The sequence below is a fragment of the Bubalus bubalis genome, chromosome 3 (genome assembly GCF_019923935.1).
Source record: "Bubalus bubalis isolate 160015118507 breed Murrah chromosome 3, NDDB_SH_1, whole genome shotgun sequence".
Lineage (NCBI taxonomy): Eukaryota > Metazoa > Chordata > Mammalia > Artiodactyla > Bovidae > Bubalus > Bubalus bubalis.
Window position 1 is genome coordinate 77,159,988 of NC_059159.1, and position 26,372 is coordinate 77,186,359.

The window sequence follows — 26,372 nt, forward strand, 5'->3', positions numbered from 1 at the left end:
CAGAAGATTGGAAGACAACCATATTCAAATCAAGCTGAAATGGGTAAGGTCTCCTCTAAAATTTCTCTAAAGGGAATTACTTATAACTATATTAGAAATCTAAATGCCAGTTAAAGCCATTTCCCTCAATTAATTTTCTTAGAGACATTCCGTGGCAAGATTGTAGGACTCTGTGACTATGTTTTGTTTGTTTTTTTTTGTTTTTGGTGTGAGGGACAATCTAATCTCTAATGCCTTGAATTCCATCTAGAAGTTATACATTTTTTCCCAGATATTTCTCCTTGATTCATTTAATGTTTCAAAAATTCATCTGACTGTAAAACAGGCCACTGAATCAGTAGTAAAGGAGAGAAAAAAAAAAAGGAAGACCAAGAGTAAGAAACATAGACAGGTAGAGGACCATAGAGAATACACAGCCCTAGAATAGGACGGCGGAGCCTGGCGGGCTGCCGTCTATGGGGTCGCATAGAGTCAGACACGACTGAAGTGACCTAGCAGCAGCACCAGCAGAAGAATGGGAATGGCTATCTGGCACAAAAGAAATACATTTTTTGCTTTATCGTTCGAAGTGTCACTGGGAATGAGCTAATAAGTGACTTTGAATGAATGATCTCTTCCTCTCTCCTCCTTGCAGGTGATTGTAAAGGGAAATGCTTCAGCTCAATGTGGCTACAAAGCTTATCCAGTGAAGATTCCTTTTATTGCACAGACTTCTAAAACATGCCCCTTTTCTTCTACATGTTGACGTAACTTCTACATGACTTATTCTCTTGTACTGAATATGTGTTCTCTGTACCTTGCAGAGTTCTTAATATTTCACATTCAGCTTGAAGATTTAGGCTTAATTCTTACTGGAGGCAATTAAGTTCTTGGAAATATTTGAGCCCTACCTATGCATCACTCATGGGGTAATCCTCGGTGCTCACCCAAGAATTTCTATTGTCTTTATGAAGTTGCAACAAAAAGTATCATTATATTTTCTAAGCTCCCTGTGTGCCAGAAACCTTTCTCAACTGACATAAATCTGTCCCCTACGCATCCTAACATGATACCTGAAAGCTATAATTCGCTCCCTTTCTTAGATGATGAATCTGAGATGCAGGTGTTAACTCTTTTTCAAAAACAAACAGGTCAGACTTGTTAAACCTAAGAGTTGTGATTTGGAGCCAGCCTTATCTGACTTTAAAATCAGGGTTCTTAAGCATGACATACTACTGATAGGCACAGAGCAGGCTACCAATTAATGTCTGTTGGTTGAAAGAATGGCTCCATCAAACAATCAATCAAACATTGAGAATCTCCCAGAAAGAGTGACCTTAGCAGTCTCTCCAGTCACATCACTGGCTCCATCACAAAGAAGTCACTCTTAACCAGCTTGGTCATGTGAAAATTTCACAGTGGGATGTTGTACACAAATAGGTTTTTTTTTTCCCCTAGAAAATAGACTGTGCAGATTATTCCAACTGGGCCTTCACACAGTGCTAAATGTTCCCAATTTTAAAAAGCTCTTACTTCAGTACTAATGGCCTGTCCTCATCACCCAGTATGTGCTGCAACTTCCCCTGTCAGTCAATCCTGGAATACTTGCCACAGTGCTGTGGCTTTTGCTATAGCAGCCTGGTTATCAATAAGCTTGTTAATATATGTTCTGAGCCATTAATCGCAAACTTGTCAACCAAAGATAGGTATTTCCTTTTTATATACCAGATAGTGCATGATACATGCTGGAACGTGGATATATTTTACTTTTAAGTATTAATTCAAGCTGCTGATCTACTGGCTAAAATAAAAACCTCAATGTGTGCTCAGTCACTCTAAGCACACACTCTATCATGTCTGACTCTTTGTGACAGTTTGGACTGTAGCCTGCCAGGCTCCTCTGTCCATGAAATTTGTCAGGCAAGAATACTGGAGTGGGTTACCATTTCCTACTCCAGGGAATATTCCTGACTCAGGGATTGAACCCACATCTCCTGTTGTCTCCTGCGTTGCAGGCAGATTCTTTATCTGCTCAGTAATTCTCACCAAAGCTCTCCCGCATATTATCTTCAATATTTCTCTTCATTTCAGAGTTTTGCCTTTCTGTTAGGCATGTTTGGCATTGGTGATGGACAGGGAAGCCTGGAGTGCTGCAGTCCATGGGGTTGCAAAGAGTCAGACATGACTGAGTGACTGAACTAAACCAGGCATGTTCATCTGTGCTGGATTACTAGTTTCTCACTATTCAGGCCTAGGCAGTTCTAATTTCTCTGAATGACTACAGCTGGTTACCAACTTCAGCTACATTCCCTGGGTATCCTGAAGAAGAAAGTTCGTGAACTTCCTCCACTTCCTTCCCCTGTCCATTTGCTATCATCGTGTGTTCTACTCTCTAATGGCTTTCTATAATCTTTCAAAGCTCTCTCCCCACTACAGTGTAATTTTTTATTTATTTCACAAATGTTAAGTACCTATGCTGTGCCAAGCATTCTTTAGTTGTGGAGAATACAGCCTTTAACAAATCAGAAGGACAGCCCCATCCTAATGGAACTGATATTTTAAGGAGTAAGAGGAGACTTTATTATCTTATCTCAAGTAAAATATGCATTCCATTAGATGGTGGTAAGTGATATGAAACATTAAAACAGAAGGGGGCTGGGAGTATATGGATGCAGGAATGTTATAATTTTAAATACTGAGGTTGAGTAAAGTGAAGTGAAGTTGCTCAGTCATGTCCAACTCTTTGCGACCCCATTGTCAGTAGCCTACCAGGCTCCGCCATCCATGGGATTTTCCAGGCAAGAATACTGGAGTTGGCTGCCATTTCCTTTTCTAGGGATCTTCCCAACTCAAGGATCAAACCCGGGTCTCCTGCATTGCAGACAGATGCTTTACCGTTTGAGCCACCAGGGAAGCCCAAGGTTGAGTGAAGACCTTATTTAAAAGAAAACATTTGAAGAAATTACTGATGCAGAGGACAGAGAAAACCATAAGGTTACCTAAGGACAAGTATGATTCCCTGCAGAGAGACTGACAACTTCATTCTCCTCAGATCTTTAAGTTGATAAATGTTTTTTATCATGTTTAAATAAGTTTGCTCTTGAAATACAAATTAGAATATATTAAATACTTTATACCATATAATGAGACATGATTATTACCAGACACTGGTGAAAGAAATCAAAGAGGACACTAACAGATGGAGAAATATACCATGTTCATGGATTGGAAGGATAAATATAGTGAAAATGAGTATACTACCCAAAGCAATCTATAGATTCAATGCAATCCCTATCAAGCTACCAACAGCATTCTTCACAGAGCTAGAACAAATATTTCACAATTTGTATGGAAAAACAAAAAACCTTGAATAGCCAAAGCGATCTTGAGAAAGAAGAATGGAACTGGAGGAATCAACCTACCTGACTTCAGGCTCTACTACAAAGCCACAGTCATCAAGACAGTATGGTACTGGCACAAAGACAGAAATATAGATCAATGGAACAAAATAGAAAGCCCAGAGATAAGTCCACACACATATGGACACCTTATCTTTGACAAAGGGGCAAGAATATACAATGGATTAAAGACGATCTCTTTAACAAGTGGTGCTGGGAAATCTGGTCAACCACTTGTAAAAGAATGAAACTAGAACACTTTCTAACACCATACACAAAAAAAACTCAAAATGGATTAAAGATCTCAACGTAAGACCAGAAACTATAAAGCTCCTAGAGGAGAACATAGGCAAAACACTCTCTGACATACATCACAGCAGGATCCTCTATGACCCACCTCCCAGAATATTGGAAATAAAAGCAAAAATAAACAAATGGGACCTAATTAACCTTAAAGCTTCTGCACATCAAAGGAAACTATTAGCAAGGTGAAAAGACAGCCTTCAGAATGGGAGAAGATAATAGCAAATGAAGCAACTGACAAACAACTAATCTCCAGAGTATACAAGCAACTCCTACAGCTCAACTCCAGAAAAATAAATGACCCACATCAAAAATGCCAAAGAACTAAATAGACATTTCTCCAAAGAAGACATACAGATGGCGAACAAACACATGAAAAGATGCTCAACATCACTCATTATCAAGAAATGCAAATCAAAACCACTATGAGGTACCATTTCACACCACTCAGAATGGCTGCGATCCAAAAGTCTACAAGTAATAAACGCTGGAGAGGGTGTGGAGAAAAGGGAACCCTCTTCCACTGTTGGTGGGAATGCAAACTGGTACAGCCACTATGGAGAACAGTGTGGAGATTCCTTAAAAAACTGGAAAGAGAACTGCCTTATGATCCAGCAATCCCACTGCTGGCATACACACTGAGGAAACCAGAAGGGAAAGAGACACGTGTACCCCAATGTTCATTGCAGCACTGTTTATAATAGCCAGGACATGGAAGCAACCTAGATGTCCGTCAGCAGATGAATGGATAAGAAAGCTGTGGTACATATACACAATGGAGTATTATTCAGCCATTAAAAAGAATACATTTGAATCCGTTCTAATGAGGTGGATGAAACTGGAGCCTATATACAGTGAAGTAAGCCAGAAAGAAAACACCAATACAGTATACTAACGCATATATATGGAATTTAGAAAGATGGTAACAATAACCTGTGTACGAGACAGCAAAATAGACACTGATGTATAGAACAGTCCTATGGACTCTGTGAGAGAGGGAGAGGGTGGGAAGATTTGGGAGAATGGCATTGAAACATGTAAAATATCATGTATGAAACGAGTTGCCAGTCCAGGTTCTATGCACGATACTGGATGCTTGGGGCTGGTGCACTGGGACGACCCAGAGGGATGGAATGGGGAGGGAGGAGGAGGAGGGTTCAGGATGGGGAACACATGTATACCTGTGGCGGATTCATTTTGATATTTGGCAAAACTAATACAGTAATGTAAAGTTTAAAAATAAATAAAATTTAAAAAAAAAAGACAAAAAAAAGAAAAAGAATGCAGTATATTCCAGTAAGATACAAGCTTCACCTTTAAAGAAAAAGTATAATAACAGGCACAATCCATAAGCTCTATGGTTTAGAGTGGCTTAAAAGTCATTAAGGGAAACTTTCCCTAAATCAGTGCTGCTGCTCATGTTAGCCCCTTGTCACCAAGAGAATTTGACACCACAGGCAAGGCAGTATTACAAGATTTGAGACAAGTGAGGTGTGTGGGGGTTGTGCTTTTTATAGTTTAAAAGTACTAAAAGGGCTAGTGTAAATGCAAGCAAATTCTAAGGGAGTTTTATAAAACTTGTGTGATGAAAGTGGAGAATTTGAAAATGGATTCCCTTAAAACGGTCACTGTTGCATATCCCATGTTTATGCTCTGATCTCTTTTTTAGTAGCTTTATTTTCCTTCACAGGTACCTCTTCAGGGATTTCAAAATTCTTCTTCCTATCACAGTTCATCCAGATGTGCTAACCCTTGACTCAGACTGGACCATAAAAACTTTTCATGGGTTGTATTCTTTATATCCCACAGAGTTCTTACCCATGTTCCCTTGGACTCTAAACTATCTTCAATGGCATTGCCAGCCTCAGACAGCCCCTGAACTAGGAGTTTTCAAAAGTAATCCTTCCTATGTTTAGAGTCCTCTTAAAATTGTCTCTCCAGTCTGTATTAAACATTTCTCAAATCTCTGATTTTTGTCAAATTCATAAAAGCTCTCAAACTTGTTTTCCTTCCATCAGACCTTAAAATTCAACTTTAAGCATCCATTCAAACTCAGTATTCTTAGCTCCCTGTAACTTCACATAAAAAGCTATGTGAAACATAGCCAAATAATAGACCTGTAAAATATCCCATTATGCAGAACACACTGTATGTGTGTGTTAGTCACGCAGTCATGTCCAACTCTTTGTGACCCCATGGACTGTAGACCCCCAAGTTCCTCTGTCCATGGAATTCTCCAAGCAAGAATACTGGAATGGGTAGCCATTCCCTTCTCCAGGCCATCTTCCTGACCTAAGAATCAAACCCAGGTCTCCTGTACTGCAGGCAGATTCTTTACTGTCTGAGCCACCAAGGAAGTTTTATAAGCCATATATCAATATTATGTATATTGAAACTTAAAGTCTCCATATTATTCAAATTCCTCAATTCATATACTTTAGAGATTTGAGAAAGTCTGATCATTCTAGAGTCCAAATCTGTGAAATTTGTATGGAAACCTACCTCGTCCTTATGGACCTCAGGAAGGACCTCTATTCTGAGCTATTCGTCTCCATCCATCTCACACTGTGCTTCCTGATTTCTGCTGCTCTGCTTCCTTTCATTCTGGATCTGACATCTGTATTCCTACAGATTTGAGTCTGCCCTGGGAAATGTAACACTTGTGTGTCTCTTAAACTGACTTGGAGCTCCCGGCCCAGGTCTTGCTCATTTTGGTAACACTATTTCTTCTCATCCCCAGAAAACCCAAGGCCCTGTCCAAACTGCTTGGCCAGAGACATATAGATTCTTTGACTCCATCCTCCACCCCCAAAGACTAGGATTTTACATACATCATCATCCAATATATTATTCTCTTAATTACTTCTTAGATCATCAGTTAAGCTAAAAGAGTTACCAGTTTCTCTCTCTGGTACATGTTTTTTCTCTCTCTAGATGTTTTTGGCTTTACTAAATCTCCAAAGTATAAGTCGTTGGCCTAAAAGGCTAAAACCCTGCCTCATTTTCCTTCATAGTCACTGGGCTCATTCTCTGGTACTTTTTTTTTTTTTTTTTCTGGTGCAACTTGCAGCTCGTGGGGATCTTCCCTGACTAGGGATTGAACCTGGGCCATGACAGTGAATGCCCAGAGTCCTCACCACTAGGCCATCAGGGAGGTCCTCTGGGCTCATTCTCAGACTTGTGATGTACCTATTATGAGTCTCTCTCCCTTCTGTATATATTACTTTTCACTTCTTTCCCTAAAGAGTAAATTCTAAACATTCTGGGAGGAACCACTGCCCATTCATAAATGTTTCTGGCTTGAAAAATGAGCCTTTATTACACTTAAAATCCATTCTTTGTTCTTTGGCAAGTTCTGCATGAGCACTACGTGTGCTATGCCTGGGACACTGACATCAAGGATAAATACCCTCTTTCCATCAGCAGACTGAGCTGACTGTCCAGTGCCCTGACTGTCTGTGCACAAAATTGGCTACTACCCCTCATGATACAGGCATGAGAGTGGATATCAACCGTCTCTCTTCATGACACTCCTGTATGCTACCCACGTGTTTTCTCTGGAATTCTAGGTTTTGAGAAATTATTTATTCACATTTCTCTGCTACTGAGGTCAAAGATGGTAGGTATTTATAAACAATGGGTCTCTTCACCTCCACTGCCTTTCCTGCTAAATATATCCCTCCCACAGCAGAAGAGGTAGGCTAATAATTGATGAGGCCATATGACTGAGTATAAAAGATTGGTTTTAGAGAAGAGATCCAGGAAGGAGAAGAGGGAAGCCCTGGTCCAACAGACACATCTCTAGTGACATATCTTAAGAAACCAGGTCATAGGAAAACACCTCTCATTCTTCCTCTCCTCAGCTGCCTCCTCCCACTTTATGCCATTAGCAATGCCACTACTGACTGCTACTCTTAGAACTGCAGTCAATGGTTAAATTTAATCAAACACAGTAATAGTCGAGTTTGCAGAACAAGTAAAGCAAAATACAGAATGAGCAAAGTTAAAAGAACAGAGATCTTGGAGCCAAGAGAAAGAATGGTGTACCTAACATTGTTGGGGAACCTCCCTTAATACTCTAAACAGGGACAATGGGCCACAATCATGGACCCTCAAGGACAGCCCTGGAAGGTGATGCCATTTATGAAAGTTCTTTTCTTCTGGCCCTCTCTGATCCTAACAGGGGGCAGGGGACGGACAGGACACTAAACTCTTGTCACTTTCTCCCTCCTCCCACTACTACTTCCATCTATCCAACAGGTGCCGAGTGTGCATCCTCCCAGCATCCTATTACATCTTTACTTGTTACGACTCTCTCAAAGATCCACACTGGGAAGGTTCTGAATATTTCATAGCATAGGAGAGAATTTAGGCTAACCTCTGCTTAGAGATATCCATTATTCAAGGATAATCTAGTACGTGCCCTAACACAATCACTGATTGAGAGCTTCTGTATGGTCTCCTTGTGTCCCTTCCTGGACAAAACGTATTCAGAATTGGTAACATATCTTAAGCAAATGACCTTTATTCATATGTCCATTTGTTCACCAGATTATACCAATATAAATAGAAAGTCTCCTTTCATTTATATTATTGTCTGGGAAAATCTTAGCTAAGAAATGACTGGTTGTCTATATTATTTAACAAGTGTAAAATGGAATAACATAGAGTCTTTTATTTTAATTTTATTACATGTATGAAGATGCAATTGATGTAACATTGTAAAGAATCTGCCTTCCAATGCAAGAGACATGGGTTCAATCCCTGGGGCACAAGGATCCCCTGAAGAAGGAAATGGAAACCCACTCCAGTAGTCTTGCCTGGGCAATCCAATAGACAGAGGAACCTGGCAGGCTACAGTATATGAGGTTGCAAAGAGTCTGACACAACTGAGCACGCACATATGCTTTATGAGTTTAAGGTGTACAACGTTTTGATTTAACACATTTATATATTACAATACAATACCACTATAGCATTAGCTAACACCTCCACCATATCATATAATTACTTTTTTCATTGTGAAAACATTTAAAATCTAGTCTGTTAGCAACTTTGAAGTATGTCACACAGTAACATTGACTATAATCATGATTCTGTACATTAGATCTCCAGAAGTTATTCATCTTCTTAGTGCAAGTTATTATCCTTTAACCAACAGTGCTCTAATTTTCCCACCCTCCAGTCCCCTACTGGCCACCATTTTACTCTTTATTTCTATGACTTTGGCTTTTTTCAGATTCCACACATAAATAATATCATATAGTGTTAATCTTCCTCTGTTAGACTCACTTCATTTAAGAAAACACCCTTGAGTGATCCATACTGCTGCAAATGGCAGGATTTCCTTTCTTATGATTGACTAATGTTCCATTCTATACAGATATATCACATCTCTATCCATTCATCTATTGACAGTTTGTTTCTGTATCTTAAAAGGAACATAGAAGTGCAGATATCTTTTTTGAGATCCTGTTTTAATTTCCTTTGGATATGTCCCCCAATGTGAGATTGATGGGTTATATGGTAGTGCTATTCTTAATTTTATGAGGCACTTTCATTTGTTTTCCACAATAGTATACCAATTTATATTAATTATCACCAACAGTGTACAAGAGTTCCCTGTTCTCCTCAGTTCAGTTCAGTCGCTCAGTTGTGTCTGACTCTTGGTGACCCTATGGACTGTAGCCCACTAGACTCCTCTGTGTCCATGGGATTCTCCAGGCAAGAATACTAGAGTGGGTTGCTATGCCCTCCTCCAGGGGATCTTCTCAACCCAGAGATCAAACTCACTTCTCTTATGTTTCCTGCACTGGCAGGCAGATTCTTTAACTATCTGAGTTTTCTTAGACTCATGTCTATTGAGTCAATGATGCCATCCAACCATCTCATCCTCTGTCACCCCCTTTTCCTCTTGCCCTCAGTTTTTCCCAACATCAGGGTCTTTTCCAATGAGTCAGCTCTTTGCATCAGGTGGCCAAAGTATTGGAGCTTCATCCTTCCAATGAATATTCAGGACTGATTTCCTTTAGGATTGACTGGTTTGATCTCCTTGCAGTCCAAGGGACTCTCAAGAGTCTTCTCCAATACCACAGTTCAAAAGCATCAATTCTTCTGTGCTCAGCCTTCTTTATGGTCCAATTCTCACATCCATACGTGACTACTGGAAAAACCATAACTAGGCAGGCCTTTGTCAGCAAAGTGATGTCTCTGCTTTTTAATATGCTGTCTAGGTTTGTCACAGCAATTCTTCCAAGGAGCAAATGTCTCTTAATTTTATGTTTGCATTGAGTTTGGAGACAAATAAAGCCAAATCAGAACCTGTTTTAACATTTTCCCCATCTATTTGCCATGAAGTGATAGAACTGGATGCCATGATATTAGTTTTTTGAATATTGAGTTTTAAGAAAATGTGTAAATAGAATCTGTATCAGGTGACCATATATGCAAGGGTTTAGTTCTGGGCACTTTATTTGCTTCCATTGGTCTGTGTGTTTATTCTTAGGTATTTTTTTTTTTAAGAAAATGAGTCATACCAATATGTAATAATATATAATTATATCAGATATTTTACCAAGTCAAAAGGCAAGGTGCAGAAAATATTTGTATGTCTGTTTGTGGGTATATATACTATGAAAGAAAACAAATCTGCAGATTACAATAGTATAAGTTGGGAGAGTGGGCAGACACAGGAATATAAAGACCTTTGTATGTCCCCCTAAAGAGGCTGTACTTGACCCAATAGGTATATGGTTGAAAAAGATAACTAAATATTAGTGGGAAGAAAACATAATTTCATTGCTGTTGTTTCTACATCCAATTATTTTTCAGTGCATGTAACACTTACTCAATAAAGAAATTAAATTTAAAAGAATTGTGTTACAATTGGGTTTATATTGGGTTTATATTCTGATTTCTAAAAGTATTGGTTTTTAAATACCCATCTGTGTTAACAACCTTAGGGTTTAACATCAGTGAGATAAGTATTAAACTTAGAATAGTACCTTCAATAAGGTCATACTACTCCCACTGTTTATTGCTTCCAGTCTTTTGTACAAAATAATCTGCTTACAATTGACTAAAAGGGGAAAAAAACAGCATGTATTAGCATATCCTTTAACTCTCATCTTCTGTACTATGCTGATTTTTAGTCAGGAAGGGCCTTGAAGCTCTCTAGACAACTACCTTAATTCCAGGTTTTTCATCTTATTTTGAAGTTAGGCACAAATGAACTTTTTTACCAAACATAAATATGGTAAATTTGCATTCTGAATGCCGCTGCAAACTCTTCCTGTAATTTAAGCTTTTTATTATTCTGTCTCATCTCAAGAAGGAAAAGAAAACTAATCATCTCCTTTATAAAACTCTTCAAATAATCACAGTGGGTTAACATTCATCTCATCTCTAAAGTGATCTATAAAAAATTATTATATCTTTCCTCATAAGAATCTAGCTGTCAGCCCTTTAAATACTTTGGTCATGATTTTGGATTTATTCATATCTTTCATAAAAATCAATTATCAGAATTTCAAAGCTGGGTTCACTGTTGCTCTCAAATAAGACTCAAATCCAATTCTGTTGATGCTACAAATGTCAAGATGATTTTAAATTATTTTGTGTTGGGACCATATTATATAATCCCAACTCAGTGTTAGGAACAATCAATTTTTTTTATTCAATAAACGCCTATTGAAATTCTACTATATGTCAAACAATATAAACATAAAGTTCCATTAAAGAGTATAAGAGACAATGAAATAAAATGTTACATACCTTATGAGAAGAACTTCAATACAGGAGCACAGCCAATACCATAAACAGCGAAAGGTCAAGACATCTGGTTTTGTCATAGGCTGGAGAGAGTAGAAGAGATTCATAGAAATAAATAGTTTTGGCTAAAATTTGAAAGACAAAGGTAGATAAGAAGGACAGTAAAAAAAAAAAAGGCGGGGGGCTTGTAAAATGTAAAAAGACAATTTGAGTAGCCACAAATAAAAACAGTGTGTGTGGAGCTAGATAAATGCTGGAATGTATGGCTGGAAAGAAAGAAAGAGACTAAATTCTTGTAAATTGCTGAATGAAATCAGTAGGGATAGAAATGTGACATACAACAGATTATAAAATTGTTTATGTAGAAAAACTCAACAGGATTAGCTAATTGCTTTTGACTTAGGATGAGATGGATGACTATGGATGGCATCACTGACTCGATGGACGTGAGTCTGAGTGAACTCCAGGAGTTGGTGATGGACAGGGAGGTCTGGCGTGCTGCAATTTATGGGGTTGCAAAGAGTCAGACATGACTGAGCAACTGAACTGAACTAGGAATGTGAAGGCAAGTGGGCCTTAGAAAGCATCACTACGAACAAAGCTAGTGGAGGGGATGGAATTCCAGTGGAGCTATTTCAAATCCTGAAAGATGATGCTGTGAAAGTGCTGCACTCAATATGCCAGCAAATTTGGAAAACTCAGCAATGGCCACAGGACAGGTAAAGGTCAGTTTTCATTCCAATCCCTAAGAAAGACAATGCCAAAGAATGTTCAAACTACCGCACAATTGCACTCATCTCACATGCTTATAAAGTAATGCTCAAAATTCTCCAAGCCAGGCTTCAGCAATATGTGAACCGTGAACTTCCAGTTGCTCAAGCTGGTTTTAGAAAAGGCAGAGGAACCAGAGATCAAATTGCCAACATCCGCTGGATCATGGAAAAAGCAAGAAAGTTCCAGGAAAACATCTATTTCGCTTTATTGACTATGCCAAAGCCTTTGACTGTGTGGATCACAATAAACTGTGGACAATTCTGAAAGAGATGGGAATACCAGACCACCTGACCTGCCTCTTGAGAAACCTATATGCAGGTCAGGAAGCAACAGTTAGAACTGGACATGGAAGAACAGACTGGTTCCAAATAGGAAAAGGAGTACGTCAAGGCTGTATATTGTCACCCTGCTTATTTATCTTCTATGCAGAGTACATCATGAGAAACGCTGGGCTGGAAGAAACACAAGCTGGAATCAAGATTGCCGGGAGAAATATCAATAACCTCAGATATGCAGATGACACCACCCTTGTGGCAGAAAGTGAAGAGGAACTAAAAGCCTCTTGGTGAAAGTGGAAGAGGAGAGTGAGAAAGTTGGCTCAAAGCTCAACATTCAGAAAACTAAGATCATGGCATCCGGTCCCATCACTTCATGGGAAATAGATGTGGAAACAGTGACAAACTTTATTTTGGGGGGCTCCAAAAATCACTGGTGATTGCAGCCATGAAATTAAAAGACACTTACTCCTTGGAAGTAAAGTTATGACCAACCTAGATAACATATTAAAAGGCAGAGACATTACTTTGCCAACAAAGGTCCATCTAGTCAAGGCTATGGTTTTTCCTGTGGTCATGTATGGATGTGAGAGTTGGACTGTGAAGAAAGTTGAGCACCGAAGAATTGATGCTTTTGAACTATGGTGCTGCAGAAGACTCTTGTGAGTCCCTTGGACTGCAAGTAGATCCAACCAGTCCATCCTAAAGGACACCAGTCCTGGGTGTTCACTGGAAGGACTAATGCTGAGGCTGAAACTCCAACACTTTGGCCACCTCATGCGAAGAATTGACTCATTGGAAAAGACCCTGATGCTGGGAGGGATTAGGGGCAGGAGGAGAAGGGGACGACAAAGGATAAGATGGCTGGATGGCATCACTGACTCAATGCTCAATAGTTTGGGTGAACTCCGGGAGTTGGTGATGGACAGGGAGGCCTGGCGTGCTGGGATTGATGGGGTTGAAAAGAATCAGACACGACTGAGCAACTGAACTGAACTGAACTAGGTGTAAAAATAAACACACACAGACACACACACATACATGCAAAGATTCTAAATAATTGGTTTGTTTTATAAATTAACATTAATAACTAATGTCATTAAAGTATGATTGACATACAGAACGCATTACAGATTTAATATACACAACTCAATGAACTAGAAGATTAAGTATAAACCTGTGAAATCATCACCATAACCTATATCATAAACATATCACTTCCAAAAGTATTCTCCCACCTTATTCATTACTAATTTTTTATAAGAACACAACATTAGACCTACCATCTTAGCAAACTTTTAAGTATACAGTAGAGTACTATTAACTATAGGCAGTATGATGTACAGAATGTGGCTCAGTTACTAAATCATGTCCGACTCTTTGCTGCCCCTTGGACTGTAGCCTACCAGGCTCCTCTGTCCATGGGATTTTTCAGGCAAGAATACTGGAGTGGGTTGCCAGTTTTTCCTCCAGGGGATCTTCCTGACCCAGGGATCAAACCTGCATCTCCTGCACCTCCTTCACTGGCAAGCGGATTCTTTACCACGGAGCCACCTGGGAAGCCCCGATGTACAGTAGATTTCCAGAACTTATTCATCTTATATAACTGAAACTTTACACTTTCTATTATTTTCCCATTTCCTCCTTCCTCCCACTCCTGGAAATCACCATTCTACTCTGTTTTTATGAATTTGACTATTTTAGATTCCTCATGTAATTGATACCACTGGTGCAGCTACTGTGGAAATATCCAATCAATGGATAAAGAAAATGTGGTGCTTATGTATATACAATGGAATATTATTCAGCCATAAAAAGGTTCGTAACTAGTGACAACATGGATGGACCTGGAGGACATTACACTAAGGGAAATAAGCCAGTTACAGGACACATATGTGTTTTTAAAACAGGTAAACATAAGAGCTGAAATTTATCATCTATCTCATTTAAAGCATACTTTATTTCTTGTAACTGCTGTCTCTGATCCTAACTGGATATAAAATGTCTCCACCTTTTTATTGTAATGTTACTTTTACACTTACATTTCCTTAAGACCAGGAAAAGGAGTACGTCAAGGCTGTATATTGTCACTGTGCTTATTTAACTTATATGCAGAATACATCATGAGTAACGCTGGGCTGGATGAAGCACAAGCTGGAATCAAGACTGCCAGGAGAAATATCAATCACCTCAAATATGCAGATGACACCACCCTTATGGCAGAAAGTGAAAAAGAACTAAAGAGCCTCTTGATGAAAGAAGAGAGTGAAAGAGCTGGCTTAAAGCTCAACATTCAGAAGACAAAGATCATGGCATCTGGTCCCATCATTTCATGGCAATACATGGGGAAACATTGGAAACAATGACAGACTTTATTTTGGGGGGCTCCAAAATCACTGCAGATGGTGATTGCAGCCATGAAATTAAAAGACGCTTACTCCTTGGGAGAAAAGTTATGACCAACCTAGACAGCATATGAAAAAGCAGAGACATAACTTTGCCAAACAAATGTCCGTCTAGTCAAGGCTATGGTTTTTCCAGTAGTCGTGTATGGATGTGAGAGTTGTCCAAAGAAAGCTGAGTGCCAAAGAATTGATGCTTTTGAACTATGGTGTTGGAGAAGACTCTTGAGTGTCCCTTGGACTGCAAGGAGATCCAACCAGTCCATTCTAAAGGAAATCAGTCCTGAATATTCATTGGAAGGACTGATGCTGAAGCTGAAACCCCAATACTTTGGCCACCTGATGTGAAGAGCTGACTCATTTGAAAAGGCCCTGACACAGGGGGAGAGGGAATGACAGAGGATGAGATGACTGGATGGCATCACCAACTCAGTGGACATGAGTTTGAGTGAAGTCCGGGAGATGGTGACAGGGATGCCTGACATGCTGCAGTCCATGGGGTCACAAAGAGTCAGAGACGACGGAGCGACTGAACTGACTGACTGACAGGTTTGCCTGGTGGCTCAGCAGTACAGTGTCTGCCTGCAACGCGGGAGACCCAGGTTCAGTCTTGGGTCAGGAAGATCCCCTAGAGAAGGGAATGGCAACCCACTCCATTATACTTGCCTGGAGAATTCCATGCACAGAGAAACCTGGCAGCTACAGTCCATGTAATCGCAAAAAGTCGGACATGACTGAGCAGCTAACACACACACATAGAAAAGTGCACCACAGAATAAATCCATAGCCTGATATCTATGACTTACCATGAATTTTTACTGCTGGGTAACAAATTTTTACTACTCATATTCATTATTCACATAATCAAATTTATCTTTCTAGCTAACATGCACTAGAAGTTGTTTCCCATTTCCATGCCTTTTTATTAATGCAGCCCTTTCTACCTTGAATACCATGGATGGAGGAGCCTGGTAGGTTGCGGTCCATGGGGTCACTCAGAGTCGAACACGACTGAGCGACTTCACTTTCACTTTTCACTTTCATGCATTGGAGAAGGAAATGGCAACCTACTCCAGTGTTCTTGCCTGGAGAATCCCAGGGACGGGGGAGGCTGGTGGGCTGCCGTCTATGGGGTCGCACAGAGTTGGACATGACTGAAGCGACTTAGCAGCAGCAGCAGCATGCTGTCTAATTCAGCTTTATGCTATAGACTGGTGGTTCAGTAGTAAAGAATCTGCCTGCCAATGCGGGAGAAGCGGGTTTTATTTCTGGATCAGGAAGAACCCCTGAGAAGGAAATGGCAACCTGCTCCAGTATAGTTGTCCAGGAAATCCCACAGACAGAGACACTGGTGTGGTACAGTTCATGGGGTCTGCAAGAGTTGGATACGACTTAGCAACTAAACAACAAAATGCTGTATAATCCTAAAATTTCCTGGATCTATCTCTTTCCAGTGTGATTTGAATAAATACTGATTTGATAAACAATTTTTCAGTTCCTTTCCCAATGACTGAAGCGTAGAAAACCAAGTGATCTTCTAAAGGGCTTCCAAGTGAGGGTCCTTCAGGCTTAGAAAGACACTGAAAAAAAAAAAATGCTTTTTCCATTCTTGTCTCTGAACTTTGGTGCAGGAAAATATGATATTTAGGATGCCATTTCAAGAGTATGGATATACTCATGCCATATACTGAATATACTAGAGAAAATACACTGAAGATAGCAGAGAAAAATATGGAAAGACAATTCCAAGACTTGGTGATTTCAGCTACTTTTTTTTCCTAATTTTAGCTCCATCTATGCTCAGGATGTTTCATTTAAGTTTATTTTCATTTCAGATTTCTGTTTCTTTCAGCAAAGATTTCCTTCCTTACAATAAAACCTGTATTTAACATGGGTGCCATACATTTGATTCTACATAGTTCTTCCTCTTTCAAACAAAAAAGAAAAAGAAAAGAGAGGGAGAAAGCTGGAGAGTGGGGACAAGAGTGTGAAAGAATAGGAAGTCTGCCTGTCATTTCCTTGCCTGAGCCATGGCCTGGAATAAATATCGGATAAGATATATAGATCCACTTTTCTTTCCACTGGGCCTCAGGATCCTTATGTCAGTCTTATTGTGGGCAGCCAGCTCTTATGAACGTGATTTTAATGTTTGGTGCATATTTGTTTATACTTTGTGGCCCTTAAATGTAAGTCAACCACTTCACTTGGTGCTTTTGAAATAAAAACAGTGTTCTTCAACACTGGAGGAAAACCTGATTTTTCTGAGCTTATTGAAAAATGGGGCTCTCAGGACCTCCCTGGCGAACAGTGGTTAAGATTCCATGCTTCCAGTGCAGGGGGGCATAGGTTTGATCTTTGGTAAGGGAACTAGGATCCCTCATGCTGCAGGGTCATTAAAAAAAAAAAAGGAAAACAAAAGAAAAATGGCACTTTTCTCTTCTACCTAGGTAAGAGCTTTGATTGGTGTGTCTGATTCAACAATATAATCCTACATGTTGACTTACTTACAAATCTTTTCATTGTGTTCAGAGGATTGTGACTGCAGTAGGCTCACCATTATTCCTCGGTTATTTGACACCACTATATGACAGGCACTACGCTAACTGCATTACTTAGGTTATCCGATTGAATTTCACAGCTTTCCTCGGTGGTATAGAAATGGCCCACGCTTACAAACAGAGTGATCAGCTAAACTGAATCTGAGTTTCAGAGAGATCAGCCCATTTGTTTAGGTCTGTATACTTACTAAATAGTTAGCTATAGGAAAGCATATAATTTACTTTCTTCAATGGTAGGGAATAAAAGTTGAAGAAAAAAGGCAACCAATAATTGGCATTCAGATCAGAGTGTTTTCTACCAGGGCAACTTTGTCATCTTTCAGCTTATAGAATTAGGGGATACTTGCTAATTTTAGGTCATCCTGAAACCAGGAAGCCAAGTTCAGTACAGTTCAGTCATTCAGTTGTGTCTGACTCTTTGTGACCCCATGGTCTGCAGCACGCCAGGCTTCCCTGTCCATCACCAACTCCCAGAGCCTACTCAAACTCAAGTCCATCATGTCAGTGATGCCATCCAACCATCTCATCCTCTGTTGTCCCCTTCTCATCCCACCTTCAATCTTTCCCAGCATCAGGGTCTTTTCAAATGAGTTGGTTCCCGGCATCAGGTGGCCAAAGTATTGGAGTTTTAGCTTCAACATCAGTCCTTCCAATGAGTATTCAGGACTGATTTCCTTTAGGATAGACTAGCTGGATCTCTTTGCAGTCCAAGGGACTCTCAAGAGTCTTCTCCAACAACACAGTTCAAAAGCATCAGTTCTTCAGTGCTCAGCTTTCTTTATAGTCCAACTCTCACATCTATACATGACTTTTGGAAAAACCATAGCTTTGACTAGATGGACCTTTGTTGGTAAAATAATGTCTCTGCTTTTTAATATGCTGTCTATATCAGTCATAGCATTTCTTCCAAGGAGAAAGCATCTTTTAATTTCATGGCTGCAGTCACCACCTGCAGTGATTTTGGAGCCCCAAAAAATAAAGTCTGTCACTGTTTCCATTGTTTCCCCATGAATTTGCCATGAAGTGATGGGACCAGATGCCATGATCTTAGTTTTCTGAATGTTGAGTTTTTAGGCCAACTTTTCACTCTCCTCTTTCACGTTCATCAAGAGGCTCTTTAGTTCTTCTTTACTTTCTGCCATAAGGATTGTGTCATCTTCATATCTGAGGTTATTGATATTTCTCCCTTCAATCTTGATTCCAGCTTGTGCTTCATCTAGCCCAGCATTTTGCATGATGTACTCTGCATATAAGTTAAATAAGCAGGGTGACAATATACAGCCTTGACATACTCCTTTCCTGATTTGGAACCAATCTGGTGCTCCATGCCTAGTTCTAACTTGCTTCTTGACCTGCACACAGATTTCTCAGGAGGCAAGTCAGGTGGTCTGGTATTCCCATCTCTTTCAGAATTTTCCAGTTTGTTGTGATCCACACAGTCAAAGGCTTTGGAATAGTCAGTAAAGCAAAAGTAGATGTTTTTCTGGAACTCTTGCTTTTACAATGATCCAGCAGATGTTGGCAATTTGGTTTCTTGTTCCTCTGCCTTTTCTAAATCCATCTTGAACATCTGGAAGTTCACAGTTCGTGTACTTTTGAAGTCTGGCTTGGAAAATTTTGAGCATTGCTTTGCTAGTGTGTGAGATGAGAGCAATTGTGCAGTAGTCTGGACATTCTTTGGCATTGCCTTTCTTAGGGATTGGAATGAAAACTGACTTCTTTCAGTCCTGTGGCCACTGCTGAGTTTTCCACATTTGCTGGCATATTGAGTGCAGTGCTTTCACAGCATCATCTTTTAGGATTTGAAATAGCTCAACTGGAATTCCATAACCGCCACTAACTTTGTTCGTACTAATGCTTCCTAAGGCCCACTCGACTTCACATTCCAGGATGTCTAGCTCTAGGTGAGAGATCACACCATCATGGTTTTCTGGGTCATTAAGATCTTTTTTGTATAGCTCTTCTGTGTGTTCTTGCCACCTCTTTTTAATATCTTCTGCTTCTGTTAGGTCCATACCATTTCTGTCCTTTACTGTGTTCATATTTGCATGAAATATTCCCTCGATGTCTCTAATTTTCTTGAAGAGATCTGTAGTCTTTCCCATTATACTCTGAGGTAGTGTTATTGTTATCATTGCCTTAAGCCTAATATTTCATGGGCTGTTAGAGAATAATATGCTTAACCTGTCTATTTTTATAAATATCAAGTTATTAAGGCAAAAAAGGTGGATGTGCAAAAACAGGCATTAAAAAGACAAAATGCAAATTTTGCATATGTATGTGCTTAAGTCTACATATGTATGTGTTAACTGTGCTAATATTTAAAATATTTTTAGATAATTTCTACAGATCCCAATTATTTTCCACTACAAAGCAAAAATTTCTATGAATGTAAAAAAGGACATTTTGTTTCTCCTATATTGTACTTACTGGTAACCAACCTATTGACTGCAGATTTTTTTTTTTTCTTTTAGGTGTCTCAAATGGCACACTCAATCAAATTGACTATACAATGATCCAGAATAGCCATTAAAAAACAACCTTGAGGTGAAATGCTTCGACCTTTATGAAACTTTAAAGATTGGCTTCCCTAAGGATCAATTTCTGACCCTACTCTTTACCTTGCAAGTTGACACCTGAGGCATTCTATCAACGTAAAATTTCATTGAGGTCTTTCACATTCCTAAGTGTTGTAATGCAACATCATTTATCATTTTCTTTCAGTGGAAAAATACCTCACTCCCACCTCCCTCAAAATCTATGACAATTAATTCCACTATAACCAGTTTTTTTTTTTTTTTTAATTTGGACAAAAGATATACCTGTATACTTTTTTAAAATAAAGAGCTACAAAGCAGCTCTCCATCAGCTAATACAGTCCTTATTTGCACCTCCTTTGTCAGGCAAAAATAAAGTGTGAACTGAAGAATAAGGTTAGAACAGAAACAAAACACCCATGTTTTGGGGACAAGGTGGTTATTCAGTCATCTTTGGGGGTGTAATAAGTACATGATGTTGTTATATAAAGGCATCATTCCTCATGCTATGGTAAGAGAGTTTGGGTTGCAAAGAAATTGATTATGAATAGCATCAGCCAAAATTATTTGGGAAAGACTGGTGGATTACAGAATTCAGAGTAGATTTAGAAATTTGACTTACATCAGGATCCAAATAGAGCAAGTAAAAGATCAGTCTACTGCCAAGGAATAATCTCACTGTGCTCCCACTGCTAGGGCCATCCTTCACACAGGTCAGGATAGTTTTTAATTTTCAAAAACCAAGCAGAATAATTCATGGCATTAACAGAGTAAAGGAAAAAAACCTATATGCTCACTTCAACAGATACATAAAAAGGATGTGACAAATTCATTGTACCTGATTTTAAAGAAAATATTCTCAGCAAATATAAGAGGATCTCTACAGTCTGATAAATGTTGCAGCAAAACTCCAACAACTAATGCACACTTAATAGTGAACAATTAGACACTTTCCCAACGATCAAAATCAACTCAAGGATATCAGTTACTTAATTATATTTAGCATTGTTCTAAAAGATATTTAATGAAAGACAGATTAAAAGGTCATCTGTACCTAATTGCAGATGACACTATGTAAAAGGAAATTCTACTCAAACTATAAAATTGTGCTAGAAATAATTAGGTCAACACCCAAAAATTCAATTGTTTTTCCATGTACTACCTGAGACCAGTACAAATGAAATAGAAACAAAATCATTTATAAAGTTATCAAATACCTAGGAATAAATCTAATGAAAATTACTACAAAATCTTGATAAGAGAAATTAGCCAAGACTTAAAAATCAAACATGTTTATGTGTTGGAAGATTAAAAAAATGTTTTTAAGTCTTTGTTGAATTTGTTACAGTAATACTTCTGTTTTATGTTTTGGTTTTTTGGCCACAAGGTATGTAGGAGCTTAGCTCCCTGACCAGAGATCAAACCTACACCTCCTGCATTGTAAGGCAAAGTCTTAACCAGTGGACCACCAGGGAAGTCCCTGAAAGTTATCAAGCTATCCATTTTCCCCAAGCTGATCTATGCTAGATTCAGTATGCTGCTGCTGCTGCTGCTAAGTCACTTCCAGTCGTGTCCCACTCTGTGTGACCCCAGAGACAGCAGCCCACCAGGCTCCCCCGTCCCTGGGATTCCCCAGGTAAGAACACTGGAATGTGGGTTGCCATTTCCTTCTCCAATGCATGCAAGTGAAAAGTGAAAGTGAAGACACTCAATCATGTCCGACTCCTAGCGACCCCAGGGACTGCAGCCTACCAGACTCCTCCGTCCATGGGATTTACCAGGCAAGAGTACTGGAGTGGGGTGCCATTGACTTCTCCGCTAGATTCAGTATAGTTCTAGTCAAAATCACAGGAGAATATATTATAGAAATTGACCAGCTGATATTAAACTTCATACAGGAATACAGAAATGTAAAGCTGCAAAAGTAGCCTTGATAAAGAAAAGCAATGTAAGAGAACTTAAACTACCTGATTTCAAGACATACTATAAAGTTACAGCAATCAAGACAGTGCAATAGGAGTCTAGAAGCAGAACAAGTCAATAGATGAGAGTGGTCAAATGCAAACTCGCACAAACATATTCACCTGGTTTTCAGATAAGGAGACAAGGTAATTCAGTGAGTAAAGGAAAGTATTTTGCTGTTACAAAAAATATATATATATATTTAAATGAGGGAAAAAACCTTAACTACTACCTCCATATAAATGGTAAGGATACACTGTAGGCATAAACATTAAATCTTGAACCATTATATTCCTAAAAGATGACATAGGGCAATGAATTTAGAAATCCTCACAGAGTTAAGAATTTGAGCGTTAGTAGAGATTTGAAAGATATGCACTCACGGAATATATAGAAAACGATACAATATTCACCTGTTATATTAACGAACATTGTTATTTACCTAGTTATGTGCTGGTTGTCTAGAGTAGAGCAATGAAGAGTGCAGACACGATCTCTGCTCTCACTGAACTGGAAGAAAGGAAAAAAAGAATGAAGGTGGTGGGGAGAGGAAAAGAGAAAGACAGAAAAGAAATTTGAAAGTATTACAGATGAAGAGACATCAATTATAATAGTTCATTTCTTTTTCAAAGTTTTGTTGACTCTCCCTAGTAACAGTACAGGAGCTAGAATGAAAATAAAAAGTAGATAAATAAATAGATAAATAAATAAATAGATAAATAAATAAAATAAAAAGATGACAGGAGAGTGCCATCACTGAAATGACAGTGTAAGACACCTGTCTCTGTCCTCCCAAGAGATCAACAGTCAGACCGCTATCCACAAATGAAAATAGCTGTGGGACAGTGCTGCAGTTCATGCTGCAACACTTAAGAAATGTCAGCATCACAGTGAACAAAAAACCTGAGAATAACTGCATGAGAAGCAAGACGATTCCATTCTATCTGACTTATTCCAGTCCTTAAGCTGGCATTGCTCAGTGCCAAGAGGGAATTTCCCAGCTAGAAAGAGCTCCCCTTGCTGGGAAGGAAGGGCAGGATGAGCAACTAGCTTCTCACTCTTTGGAGGCCTCGTAAAAAAAATCCTCCTCCTGTTTCATCTCAGCCAAATAGGCAAAGCAGAAATGGCTGGTAAAAAAGGAAGTAATGTTGGCCACACAGCAGAAGTAGACAAACAGCTTTCACCAATAAATAAACCAAAGGTGAGAACAGTATCTGTAGAACCTGCATATTTTCCGAGCTTTTGCCCCACAGGTATTTGTGTTAGCTGATGTCAGCCTCCTGAGTCTTCCCAGCTCCTTCCTCCAACATCCACTAGAGACTCTGCACTGTCCTGGTAATCAGCCTAGGCCTCTGCCGCTGCACACCAGATGCCAGACTTGACTCTGCATGGCTGACCCACAATCGATCCTACAGGAAATCAACCCTGAGTATTCATTAGAGGACTGACGCTGAAACTGAAGCTCCAATACTTCAGCCACCTGATGCGAAGAGCCAACTCACAGAAAAGACCCTGATTCTGGGAAAGACTGAGGGCAGTGGGGGAAGGGAGCAACAGAGGATGAGATGGTTGGATTGCATCACCAACTCAGTGGACTTGAGTTCAAGCAAAGTCCAGGAGATAGTGAAGGACAGGGAAGCCTGCTGTGCTGCAGTCCATGGGGTCGAGGAGTCAGACACAACTGAGTGACTGAACTGAACTGAATGACTGATCCCCCGGTGCTGCGTACATGCTTGAGGCTAGCCTCCCCAGCTGTGCACTTGAATGTCACTAGCCTGACACGCTTCCCTGGCCTTGGACAAGCCTCTTGTGTAGCCATGAGAGAGCTCACTGCCAGCCAGAGATCCCACAGCTCCTTGTGAGCCCAGATCAAGTCCTACCTTCTGTCACTGGCCTGCACCACCGCACTCACCTGTGGTTAGTCCCTCTGGCTGTACTTCTACATCATTCCACCCTCACCTTCCAGCAAAATCCTCATCACCGGACTCCACTGCCATGCATTTGTGATGACCCAGTAGCCATGATAGTGCAACCAGTAGCCGTGACTCCCCACAGCACAGCTGCCAGTGTGCCTACAGTTAACTCTAGTCTTTTGCTGCCTGCCTGACCCCCATCATTATGTATGTGAACATCTGTAAGCAGCCCTGCCACTAAACAGGAACATGGAGCTGGCTTCAACAGCAGGGTGTGTGCACACCACTGGCTCTTGTCACCATTGTTCCCTGTCCTGGTCCCTAGCCACTGAACCTGCAGGTGCTGCTAAGAACACCAATACCCCTTGTCACCAATATGGATGCCCACAGTGCTCTCGAAGGACTACACATGTATCACTGCTGTAGACCCCAGTGCCTGAAGCCATAGAGACATAACACTTCCCAGGACCTGATGCCACCAAAGACCCAGGCACTTGCACTCTACACCACTAGACCTTATGATAAAATTCCAGGTCAAACCCCCTTATGAATATAGATGCAAAAATTCTCAAGAATATATTTGCCAATTGAGCTCAGCATCATATTAAAATAATCATATACCATGATCAAACTAGATTTATTCCTGAGATGTAAGAATCGTTCAGCATATGCAAATCAATAAATGTAATACGCCATATTAATAGAATGAAAGACAAAAATCATATGATAAATCAAGAGCAGAAAAAGAATTGGACAAAATTTAACACCCTTTCATAATAAATTCTCAATTAGGTGTAGAAGGAATGAACATCAACATAATAGAAGCTATATATGAAATGTACACAGCTTACACCATACTCAATGCTGAAAGATTAAAATCATTTCTTCTAAGATTAGAAACACAAAATATGTGCCTGTTCCCACTATATCAATTTATTCAGTGTAATACTGGAAGTCATAGCCATAGCAAGCACACAAGCCAGAAACAAAGAACAGGCACCCCCATTAGAAGGAAGAAGCAAAATTGTCTTTTTTCAGATAATATCATCCTAATACATAGAAAATCTTAAAGACTGCACCAAAAATACTGTTAGAATTGATCAACAAATTTAGTAAAGTTATAGGATAGAAAATCAACAGATTAGTTGTGTTCTATACACTAACAATGAAATATCTGAAAAAAACTAAAGAAAATCTAATTTACAATGGCGTCAAAAGGATTGAATAGGAATAAATCTAATCAAGGAGATGAAAGATCTATATCCTGAAAAGCACAAACTTTGACAAAAGAAACAAGTCACAAACAAATGTAAAGATTTTTGTATTCATGGATCAGGAGAATTAATATTGTTAAAATATCTATACAATCCAAGTGATTCACAGATTCAACACAATACCTATCAAAATTCAAGTGGCATTTTTTTTAAAGAAAAAGAAAAAAGCCTAACATACGTGTGGAACTGCAAAGACCATGAACAGTGAAAGCAATCTTGAGAGAGAAGAACAAAGCTGGAGGTATCACACGTCCAAGTTTCAAACTACACTACAGAGTTATACTAATCAAATCAATATGGTATTGGCATAAAAAGGAGACATAGACAAATGGAAGATAATCAAAATAAACTTCTATATGGGGTCAACTAATATTTGACTAGGGAAGCAAAATACTCAATGGGGAGAGGATAGTCTCTTCAGTAAATGGTGTTCATAAAACTAGATAACCAAATACAGAAAGATGAACTTGGATCTGTATCTTAACCACTCATAAAAGTTAACTCAAAGTGGATTAAAAACTTAAACACTAGAAATGAAACCATAAAATTCCTAGAAGAAAACATAAAATGAAACTCTTCAACATTGCTCTTGGCAACAATATTTTTGGATATGACACCAAAAGTACAGGTAACAAAAGCAAAAATCAAGTGGGACTATATCAAACTAAAGCACTTCTAGTCAGTGAAAAAACAAACAAAAAAGTAAACCTACAAGATGGAAGAAAATATTTGCAAAACATATATTCAATAAGGGATTGATATCCAAAATATGTTTTTATTCATACAACTCAATAATAAGAAAATCTGATTAAAAATCGGCAGAGGAACTGAATAGATATTTTTCAAAAATATATACAAATGGCCAACAGGTACATGAAAAAATGCTCAACATCACCAATCAACAGGAAAACACAAATCAAAACCACAATATAACCTCACACCCATTAGAACAGCAAAGATTAAAAAAGACTAGAGACAACAAGTATTGGTAAGGATGAGAAAAAAAGGGAAATTTTGGACACTGTTAGAAAGTAAAAGTGAGGTCGCTCAGTTGTGTCTGACTCTTTGCGACCCCATGGACTGTAGCTTACCAGGCTCCTCCATCCACAGGATTTTCCAGGCAAGAGTACTGGAGTGGGTTGCCATTTCCTTATCCAGAGGATCTTCCCGACCTAGGGATCGAACGCTGGTCTCCTGCATTGTAGGCAGATGCTTTACCATCTGACC

The 26,372-nt window shown here is 39.3% G+C and overlaps 1 long non-coding RNA gene across 3 annotated transcripts in view; it reads right to left on the minus strand.

Moving 5' to 3' along the window:
• LOC123332759 overlaps window positions 1-26,372 on the minus strand; it is a 91,840-nt gene that overhangs the window by 36,379 nt on the left and 29,089 nt on the right. For 2 of the 3 annotated variants that reach the window (XR_006549774.2, XR_006549772.2), the window contains exons 2-3: window positions 11,454-11,533; window positions 10,685-10,758 (exon numbers count right to left, since the gene is read on the minus strand). This is a non-coding gene — a long non-coding RNA (uncharacterized LOC123332759). Of the gene's footprint in view, window positions 1-9,904; window positions 9,950-10,684; window positions 10,759-11,453; window positions 11,534-26,372 lie in introns of those variants that run through there. The other variant, XR_006549773.2, reaches the window with a different exon arrangement.